This window comes from Numida meleagris, chromosome 4 (genome assembly GCF_002078875.1).
Source record: "Numida meleagris isolate 19003 breed g44 Domestic line chromosome 4, NumMel1.0, whole genome shotgun sequence".
Lineage (NCBI taxonomy): Eukaryota > Metazoa > Chordata > Aves > Galliformes > Numididae > Numida > Numida meleagris.
In genome coordinates this window covers 47765303-47777005 of record NC_034412.1, presented here as the reverse complement: position 1 = coordinate 47777005, position 11703 = coordinate 47765303, and the positions used below count along the sequence as shown (strand labels likewise).

General features: G+C 36.2%; 1 long non-coding RNA gene across 1 annotated transcript; it reads right to left on the bottom strand.

The window, feature by feature from the left end:
* Positions 569-9220, bottom strand: LOC110398823. The gene is made up of 3 exons (XR_002438646.1): positions 9138-9220; positions 7977-8049; positions 569-1948 (listed from the first exon to the last, which is right to left on the bottom strand). It is a non-coding gene; the product is annotated as an uncharacterized LOC110398823 (long non-coding RNA).

Here is an 11703-nt window from a genome sequence, read left to right as displayed (position 1 = left end):
TGGGATGTATTTAGGAGTGTTTCTGATTAAATGACTTGTACCTAGATACTTTTCAATGTATATTTTTTTCAGATGTGTTTGAAAAAATAACATTTATATACTTCTTGGCACTAACCTTGAAGAAACACATAACAAGCATGAGAACTCCAGCATCCAATTAGTAGCATTCAACTGTGTTAACGTCACACATGCACAAAAAATAACATTTTTCCCTTAAGCATAATAAAAGCATTAACACTATTTTCCAAACTGTTTTTCCCTACATTTAATTTGAAGCATCCACTCCTCTCAAGAAGTGAATTCATGATTATGTGAAGTCCAGCGCAAAATTCAGCAGAAAACCGTATGTGAATCTGAATATTCAGATAAGACTGAAGTGATATACACAAATCTACAGTACAAAATACACAGTAATTTTAGCCCAGGTTTTCTGCTTTGAAAAGATATATTCAGCTTACTTCTTTACAAGATGTCTGATATAAGATTCTCCTTCATAGATGTGGAATTGAAACTTGAACCCCCACAAAATGCAACCTATATTTACCAAGGAATGCGGAATGACCAAAGCTCAGCTTGCCAGATTTCTCTTCATGACCATTTACTTACATTTTGCCAGATAATCAAACATGCAAACTGAAAGAGAGAGCAAGCACAGCTGTGTGAGAGATCAGACTCTCCAGTGTATCGATATAACACAGTACATTTATGCTTTTAACAGTTTAAAAAAAAAATGAGTGGATATTTCTCATTTTAAACAAGGATGAAGTAGAAGTGAAACTCTGCTGATGTCCTCTTTTCTGTGCCCATATTTCATCTTCTTGATGTTCCATTTCATTTCATATCTCTAGTTTGTGTTTGATTAGGGAAAGTCCTTTACAACTGTACTTTTCAGTTTTCAAATAACCATAGCAAGATATTTCTAGAAAGGCTCAAGCTTACATTCTCCAGAAGAACGTGTTCTCATGCACAGATAGAAAAGAAAGGAAGCCTTGGAGGCTGGGGAAACAATTCATCATTTAGCCACAAATAGCAGAAGGCAGCAGTATTATAAACTATTCAAAGACTTAAAGCTTCAGAATTCTTACCAGGCTCCATGGTTATTTACTGTGCAAAACAAAATCCAAATTAAGCACATGATACACAGCAAAATGTAACAAATAACAATCATTTTTTCTTGGATATTTTGACCACTCTATAAAAGATATAAATACATATTAAATTTTAGAGCTTGATTAAAGAGAAATTTACACTTCTCTGGAAAGATCTATTTATTGGGATAGGAAAAAAAAAGAAAGCATTAGAATATTAAGGAGTCTTCCAAAAGCACAACAGTATCAGAATATGATTTCTTAAAAGGTGGACTAATATGATAGTCAAAGTGCTCCATTACTATCTGCTGCTTCTTCCTGGAAGGTAAATCTACAAGGAGAATTGCTAGACATTTCCTTATACAGACCATTAGTCATATAACTGACATAATTCTCCATCTTTAAATTAAACCAGTTTTCTTTGGTGACACACAAGCCTTCCAGCTTTCTTTCAACATATCTTTGCATGCAAAAATAGTGACGTTAATAAGTTTTCTATCTGGTCAGCTATAAGCAGCTACTATACAATGACAGATCTCTTCTTGAGCACAGAAATCAAAATGAGAAACACGTTTCGTTGTGGTGTACATCTCTCTCTCTATATATACGTGTATCTATGCGCATATACAGAAACGTACACATACATGTGCATATACACATCTTCATTCAAAAGGTGAGTAGAAAACTTAATGGAAGATCAAAATTTTAAATAAATAGATAAAGGAGAATTTGTCAAATAAGGCCTCCAACAACTCATCTGTGGAGCCAGTTATAAAGAAACTTGACTGGCCCATTGCCTTAACAGTATTAAATAAATAAAAAAATAAAATTCCAGTTACTGAACTGATGGATGAGGAAACCTGGAAGAAAAAGAAGCAATTAAAATGTCATTTCAGCAGAGTTCTTTCTAAATGCATCCTATAGAGAACAAAAGATGTCTGTTCTGATGAAAAATGTTGTAAAAACTATTATGTGGTTTCATTATAGGTGCTCTTCGAAATCTATTTACAAGCAGTGACAGGTTTCTCAGCTCACTTTAGGAGTTTCAGAACACAGATTACTTGCTGAATGAGGAGAGCTACAAAAATACACTTTTAATTTCTGTCTCTCATTAAATATTAGAAAACTAGAACTGTGAGTACCACCCTTAGTGTTTCCTAGGATTTCTTCTTTAAAGCCATACGTTTAATTATCTGTACATATGACAATATAGAATCATTCAGGTTGAAATCTTCCATGCTAGATGACTTCAGTTTGATTTCAACAAAAACAGGTTAGAGAAAGTGCACTTTTCCAAAATATGAAAATAAATTCTTTTTGACAATTGATTCTTAACAATTGCATTTTGGAAAGCTACAGAAATTCAGTGGTTTCAAGAAGGCAGCAAAAATATAGCAGGGAGTGCTCTCATGGAAAGCATGAACCAGTCCTATCTGTGGAAAGTATCTGCTTTTAAAAACTACAATTTTTCTGTGCTTAGAAAAGACAACTAGCTGCATTTCATTTGCACTAAGAATGCTTCAGACTGAAAACATCTGGTATTTTCCTGGCAGCATGTGCGGACCCAAAGCAGATGAACAAAAGCCTAAATCATATTCTTCCCTTAGCTAGTGAATTCCAAATGTGCTAATGAGCAAGACATTTACAATAGACTTTTCAAAGCTGGTCAGTAAATATAGTCTGCAGTCATCTGATTTCTTACTTATGATCCTGATAGGCAGCGGTGAATAGTAACGTCTACAACAGAAGTTAACACAAGTTTTGCTGTAAATTACTGTACTGGCTTATTTGCGATGCTAATTAATCTGGCAAGCAGGCCTTGGGTAGCTCAGTTTGTCAAGCAAAGTGAACAATATTTTGACCATAACCATTGGTTATGTCAGCTCTCTACCCTTGTAATGTCACCTCTTCATCTTGCAAGGTGACCTGAAAATAAACATTTATGCAACAAATAAAGGCTGTTGCCATAGGAAAGCATGGTTGATATAACACCAATTAAAGTACACAAATGCAAAAAAAATTCACAAGTTCATATGTTGAATCCAATTGTATTTTAAGCCTTAGAATCTCTTCAGGAAAAGCAAGATTGTGCCACAGGCATTGGATGATGTGAAGGTGATTTGAATGATTAACAGACTAGACAACATCTCTTTGCATACAGCATGAAGTTCATGACTGATATATTTGACATACTACTGGACAACAGAAAAGACAGAAAAAAGTACCCTAGTTGAATGCTTTCTTCTAGGACCGGATTTCCTAGTACATAGAAAGAGAACTGAATTTTCTTCTAGTTGCTTCGCAGACCGTAACAGGAAGGTCTTGTAATCTGTACCTTAACATAATAAAAATAACTAATGTATCAATTAAATATGGGAAATCTGTTTATTAGTATTGCTTATTGTTATAGTTAGAAACCAAATATGTAGCACGTGTCACTTAAAATGGCATTTTAATTTCTGAATAGTGAGAATGAATCCAGTATTTTTTTCCCTCCACAGTAATTCTCTTCATCTTTTAAATAGCTCGGAGAAAGTTTAGTGCATTTTTGTCACAATAAACAGCTTTGCTTTTCTTCAGAAGCCAGATTCTCTTTACTTCTCCTGTTGCTTTTACCTTTTCTTGCTGCTGTATTCATTATTTTACCCAACATCATTATCTCCAAAGAGCTGGGAAAGACACCTGAAAAGTCATTTCATGACTCAACATGAAATTACCTTCAGCTGGCAACTTTTGGAGTGGAATCATTCTTCTAGCTAACTGATCAGAATTTATCTTCAGAAATCCACAGATTCAACATGATGCTTGATTAAAGCCAACAGTTGTTGCCTATTCTTTGTAACTATGCTAAGTTATTGATTATTTTCTGAAGCTCTTGACAGAGCTGAAGATACTAAATTTAAAGTCAGCAAGGAAATGTCAGTTTTCCTGAAGAAGATAAAATATTGCATTTCACAGGAGACTCTCCAGTCAAGAGAGACAACAGCATTTCTGGTATGTGTACAAACAATAGCTCTGCACTGTGAAATTGCTTCAGAAATTGTTATATAATAGGAATACAGAACTGACAAATCCAGAAGTCAATATTAATCACGTCAGAAATCAAAAGGAGAGTTTAATTAAAAAACAGTTATCTAATAACTGTTAGCATTTCTGATGTACGTTCGCTTGGACACTTATTACTAAAAATATTTATGACTGCTCAAACCCTACAGCCAAACTCAGGAACCCAAGAAATACATTCAGTTTGAATCCTATAATAGCTTCTAGCTAACTTCATATTGCATACAAATTGTTAGCTGTTAACATGAACGTTTGCAGATCTGTGTTCCTTCTTACAGTTTCTGGCAAATGTTTATTGGTTGTACTTGGTTTCAAGTATATTTGGAGTGAATACATTTGACCCTGAAAGTCTTGCAGTCTCCGGTGTACATTTCCATCCCTCCTTATTTTGGCTAATAACAAATTTTTCATTCTGGCATTCAGACATAGAAAATGAATCCAGCTTTATGTCTATATTAAATACTTCCATTTTCATTTAACTTTTTCACCAGCAACTCTGACTGATATTAAATCTAACTTCAAACCTCGAATAGCAGCAATTTTCAACATAGTATATATTAAAATAAATACACAGAACTGCTTGTGTATTATCAATGAATACACTGCTGCCTTAGACCCTGAATTTACTTTCTCTGGAATCCTAGTATGGATCACACATCTTAGCAAGAGTAAGTAATACATGGTATTACTTGGATAACTAAAGGTTGAAATCTACCCCTATATTTGTAGTATATATGCTAGATTTTTCTTGCTCAGGGTTGGAACATGGGGAAACCTCACTTGTGCTACTTAATATCAACTACAGATTCATGAACTAAGCTGAACATACAAAAGCATTAAATGCGTTATTTTTAATCAGAAGGTACTATAAATTTTCTTTAATCTCCTCCCCCTTGCCCCATATTTATGAATAGATTAGACAATCACTTGAAACTAGAGCAGGTAGGCCTACAAGACGTTTTAGGATCTTCAGAAACAACAGGCATTTTTTCTGTTTCTGATTTTAATTGTCTTAGACTGAAGTTTTAGCCACTTTTTTTCCCCCCCTAGTGTTCAGAATAGTTATTATATTGCAATGAAGAAATCGCCTCAAAGATGTACTTGAACAGACAATTTCGTATAGTATGTTGTCTTAGTTTCAGCCGGGGTGGATTTTTCTTCAGAGTGTCTGGTACGATGCTATATTTTTGGTTCTAGGAGAAAACATTGATCATAACACACTGATGTTTATAGCTGCTGCTAAGTGGTGTTGTACAGAGCCAAGGCCATTCACAGTGAGGGGCCAGAGGAGCTGGGAGGTAACAGAATCAGGATAGCTGACTTACACTGGCCAAAGTGATATTTCATACTGCATGACATCATGCAGAAGGAGTTTTGAAGGGGGTGGGAATTCGTCTCTCCCTTCCACTGCTTGGGGGCTAGCTGGGCACTGGTCAGTGGGTGGTCAGCAATTGCTTGTGCTTATTATATACATGAATGTATATATGTATAGTCATAACTACTATCCTTTTCCTATTCTCTTATTTGGCAAACAGTTTTATCTCAGCCCATGAATTCTGCTATTTTTCTCCCCATTTTTCTTCCCCATCCCACCAGGAAGCGGAGGGTGAGCAAACAACAGTATGGTGCTCAGCCATCTGTCAGGTTAAGCCAAAACAGATATGTAATACTGCTTAGACATGTGAACTACCTGGGCTAGATTGGTGAGCAGTGGAGCTGAAAAGGAAAGAAAGGGTACTTTGCTTCAACCTTAGGTGAGAAAAAAGTAATTATGAAAAAGAAGTCAAGTCTGTCTCCGCCGTGATAAGACAAGATTCTGACTTTCTATTGGGATCAAGGCAGAAGTCACAGGTAGAAGTGTAATCAAAAATTATCTCCTAGCTTTTTATTTTTCCCCCTCCTAGAGATGAAACTTCAATTGATGGTCTCAGAGCTTCAGATTATCTATCTGATGGAGAAAAGCTGTCTCAGGCAGTGAGGACTTCTAATCAAATATTGACAGATGAGATGTTCTAGAAGATAAAAATAGATTTAAAATCCAGTGACATTTTTTTGATGAGAATCATAGCCTAACTGTTAAAGTCAAGATGTAAGATAAATGATACAGCCTAAGCCTTTCAATCAATTTATTATCTTTTCTAAATATAACGAATATGAGTTTCCTATTTAAGCCAAGGTCAAACTCCCACAAATTAACTGAAATAGCTTTGTATTATCTTCTAGACTGATAAAAAGACATCTGCTCACGATTCAAACCAATTCTACTTGATTTGAAAAAGCTACAGTTTTGAAATATATATATATGGAAAATACCATATACTGGTATAAATTGTCATTTTGTATTTCACTAGTATATCATTGATCAAATTCAAAACTCAGTTAAAATTTCACTTTAATTAATGCAATAAATTTCATTGCCTGTAGTAATACGTTAGGTAGCAGGGAAAAAAAAAAAAAAACACGACTAAAACCAGAAAAAGTGCCATCACCTAGCACCAAAAAATAAAATTATTTCCACTATGAATTAAATCGCAGTAATATAGATCAAGCTTGAACTGAAGGGCAATTCATAGGTCATACCATGAGTGTACTAACTGGTGCCATAGATGGAGGAGAAAAAAAAAAAAAAAAAAAGAAGAGAAGCATGTCTCCAGACAGATCCCTTCTCCCCACCTCCCCCCAAATTTTGATGGGCATATTCTAAGCTAAAAATGGTGCATAGTTTTGACTGACTAATCAAAACGTAACTATCCTGCTATACTTAGCTTTGGTAAAGTCTAACCTTGAGTATTGTGTGCTGTTCTGGGCTCCACAACACAAAAAGGACATTAAGGTCCTTGAAAATATCCAGGGGAGACCCACAAAACCATTAACAGGGCTGGAGGCAAGTTCTTTGAGGGTGTTTGGATTGCCCAGTCAGGAGGAGGCCAAGAGGTGACCTTACTGCTCTCTACAGCTCCCTGAAGAGGAGAAGCAGTGGGAAGCGCTGTGCTCTGCTCCTTATGAACAGGTGGCAGAATGGGAATGGCACAAAGCTATGCCAGGGGAAGACATTAGGAACAATTGCTTTACCATGACAGTGGTCAAACACTGGAACAGACTTTGTAGAGAGGTGGTTGATGCTCCATGCCCAGTGTTCAAAAGGTATTTAGGCAATGCCCTCAAAAACACACTGTAACTTTCAGTTAGCTCTGAAGTGCGCAGGCAGTTGGACTAGATGGTCTTTGAAGGTCCCTTCCAACTGAAATCTTCTATTCTATTAAAATACCACCTTTAATACGGAAATGCTGACCTTGATACTTTGTTGTTGCAATGGTATCTAAGCCTGTGTGTTATTTCGTTTCTCAAATGGACAAGATAATTTAAAAAAAAACAAAAACAACAAACAAACATGCAAGTAGTTGTTCTCCTGTTACACTTTGGGATCTTAAAGACCACAATCAATATCAAAGGGGAGTTCATAAAAACTGCTTATAGCATGGGAACCAGGAACAGAAAGAAAAGAAAGAGAAAAGGCTATCATTTTTGCACAGATGCATCAGACATACACCTGAGCAGGCTTTCAGCACAGGAAACATTCTTCCCAGCAGGATGATGACAAGCAATCATCCTCTGAGCAATACAGCATCAGCCAAGGTTAACATGAAGCGGCACATAATGAAGGGAGTATCAAAGAGTGGAGATAATTTTAGCATGGAAGGGATACATGGTCAACACTGAAGTAGAAAGCCAAAGCTGTAACACGTAGAGGATGCACAATAGGAATGCATTAACAGCAATCAATTAGGAAGCGTACTACACAACATACATTCCACAATAACTTACTTGCTATTTTATTTAAATCTCAAATACTGGAATCCTGGGGAACAAAGAGACATAGGCATTTGTGTGTGTATTTCTGGAAGAAAGGACAGTAACAAAGGAATTTCAGAGGAAGGCAAATGGATGAGGAATCTTTACTCTGCAATTGGAGAAAAGTTAGTGCCAATCAGTATCTTGAGGCTGTTACTATGTGGCAAACACTAGGGATAAAATCCAACTATGTTTCAGTACAGCTATAATAAAACAAATTCATTATGAAGCGCATGGAAAGAAAGTGAAATTTTGTTTTGAATTAATGTGCTTACATACAAGCATTTTCAAAGCACTGAGGTCATGCATGATTTCTTTCAAGATGAAATTTGATTAAGAAGTACAAGTATTTTTACCCTGTCCCTGAAGGCAACACTTACATCTTAACTTCTAAAATGCATGCTTAGAGACCACAGTGGAGAACGTAAAGTCTTAGAGGAGAAATATAAAGTAATAAAATCTAACATGATGAAATTCAATTGTAGAATTATTTTTTTCTATAAAGTGTTTAAACATTCTGTAAAATAAGCATCTACATTTTCATGCAATGATGTCAAAACTTCAATTCAGTACCTCTTAATCTAAGACACAACAGAATAAACCAGACCTTTTCAATTTAATTAAAAAATGTTCTGGTATAGACATTAAGCAACCAAAGAACAATTTTACCTTTTAAAGAAAGATTAGATTGTTAAATTATTAAATAGGTACACATATTTGATTTTAACTATGATATACAGTCAAAATACATAAGAAATAGAGGCAATGGAGGCAGTATTAACACTAAATAATCCTCAAGAGAATTTGCACCTCTGGACTCCTTACAATTCTAAAGAAAGCCTTACTAAGAAAAAGAAAGCTTTCTAATACCACCATAGAAGTTGATTCCCTAAATTTTCACTATCATTCTTCAAGAAGAATTTTTTTTATGTGTCTCAGCCCTGGCATGGCATGACTTGCCATTTACTTCAGATCCAAAATCTTACTAAACAGTTTGATCTGTGATACATCCCTGGCAATATTTATCAAGATTCTATCTGCCCGTATAGCAAAAGACAGCAAGTACAGTGCCTTTGAATGGGATACAGGCACTACAAGGCAATAGCAGGTAATAATGAAGGAAAATTAACTCACTCCTTTCCAATGACCCATGACAACTCAAGAAGAAGGTAATCTCTATCCAGAGAAATACTGCTTCCACAGCTGCAAACCTTCAAATGAAGGTGAGCAGGAATGGATCCTGGCTCCATCCCTTTTGGTCAATCAGGTGCATTGCTTGCACCTGAGCTCCCTGGGTTAGCCATCCCTTCTCACCTGGTGCTCAACCACTGGTTCAGGCCATGACCTGGTAATTATACTGCACTGCTTTACTTGTTTATATGCTTTGTTGTTACAAGAATCTCATGCTCCTTAGAAGCAAAAAATACCAATGAATGTAATCTCACAGCATTCACTTTAGGCAGAGAAAAAGGACATTCAGTTTACAGATAAGGAATTTCATGAAGCCAAAGTTGAATCAAGGTCGTATAAGGAATCCAGCTACTAGACTGCCACTGATTTCAAGACTAATCCCAAGCTGCAATAAATCTTACAAATTTTGTTTCAGTCTCCAGATTCACAGTGCTAAGCATTAGCTTCTTGAAAAGTTTTGGATTGAATGATATTGTTTCTTTTGTAGTAAACCTTTTTTTTTTTTTTGTTTGGAATGTTGGTTGCCAACAAACCTTATAAGATAACTTCAGTGCTCACACTGAGAAATAACCCAGTGATTGCAGAGAAATTGAGAGAAAGAATTAAAAATATACCGGTTAAACTACTCTGATTCTAATTAGAGCAATTCCACAGTGTGGTTGCTCCGACAATTGCTTTTATTGCACAGAGACGTAATTCACTACATTTTAATCTACTTCGAATCCAGTCTTATTCTGCAATTTTTCTATCATATAAACTAGGTTAGAATAATAGCATGTGAGGCAGAGACCTGTCATTCAAACGATTTTATTCCATTCAGTGTAAAAAGGACTACTGTTACAAAAAAAAAGTGTAAACATTTCTGAGCCCATTAAATTGTCTTTTCTAAATCTTTTCCATCCAACAAAATAATGCACTAATTTTCACACTTCTATTATATATGCATTACATTGTGCATGGTATGCATTAGATATGTATAAAATATGTTTGCAAAGATTTTTCTGTAAATCTCCCTTTGCTCTTAACTACTATACAATTAGTAAAGAAAATAAAGATTAATTTAGTGTGGAATAAAGATTTTTTGCTAGTTTTCATTCTTTCTTTTTTCTTTTTTAAATTGTTCTTAAATAATGAACTGTAAACCTGCACTATTTTTTTCCTGCATCAAATTTTAGACAGCTATACAGTAAAAAACTGTTTTCTAATTTAAACATTCTGAAAAAGATTCTTGCTATGTGTTAGGATATCTCCTCTTCAATATATTTTCCAGAAATTTATCATAGAATCATAGAATCCTTAGAGTTGGAAGGGACCTTTAAAGATCATCTAGTCAGTTCCCCTGCAATAAACATCCACAGCTATGTCAGGTGTCTCAGAGACTGATTCAGCCTGACCTTGACTGTCTCCAGGGTTGGAGCATCCACCACCTCTCTGGGCAACCTGTGCCTGTGCCTCACCACCACTACTGTAAAAACTTTTTCCTAATATCCAGCTTAATTCTCCCCTCTTTTAGTTTGAAATCATTTCCCATTTTCCTATCACAGCAAACACTGTTAAATAGCCTGTCCCCGTCTTTCTTGTAGCTCACTTTTATATACTGAGAGGCTACTCTCAGATCAACTTGGAGCCTTCTCTTCTCCAGGCTGAACAGCCCCAGATCTTTCAGCCTGTCTTCTTAGGAAAGGTGTTCCAACCCTGGAATCATTTCAGTGGACACAGTACTCCAGGTGAGGTCTCACCAGTGAAGAATAGAGGGGCAGGATCACCTCCCTGAGCACTGCTGGCTCATGTTCATCTTGCCATCCACCAGTATCCCAGGTGCTTTCTGGCAGGGTTGTGCTCTGTCTGCACATCCCCTAGTCTGTATTGGTAGTGGAGTTGCCACCTAAAATGATTCATTTGCTGTCAATAATATTAAAAATAGTTGTGGGCATGTCTGCAAAATAAACCAGGCAGCATGGTACAGACTTTCAACCTCTTGCTGGTCAAGTCTTCCTCAGATCCAGACAAGAAAAAAGGAAAAAAGGCTTCTTGCTGGAACAGTATGTTACTAATATGTTCCTATAGTTTCTAGATCTGTGCTGCCTCCGGGGTTCTTGGAAATTGCATTGTACTAGACTACAAGGATACGTCACCTCCAATTAGCACCTCCTCTGGAATCTCTTTCTTCCTGAAAGCACTGTAGTGCTTAAACTGTGTTCACAACAGAAACTTATTTGCGATAGTTACTGTGCAGAGCTGTACAGCTCCGCCATGTTGTTAGGGAAACCAGTATGTTCTCACTTTTTAAGTTCTTGGCAAAAAATGAAAATAAAAAAGAACAGTAAATGTAAAACATAGTGCACTCGAGAGTGGGTTTTATTAGCACTGCATTCAGTTGCTATAGAACATGCAAACAGTTCTGAGCTACTGTTGAGGAGCATTCAATAGGATCCAAAAGGGAAGCAAAGATGGGTGTTTCAGCAGCTGAAAAGAGGCTGAGGGGAAGCTGCAGAAATGGGAACGTGTG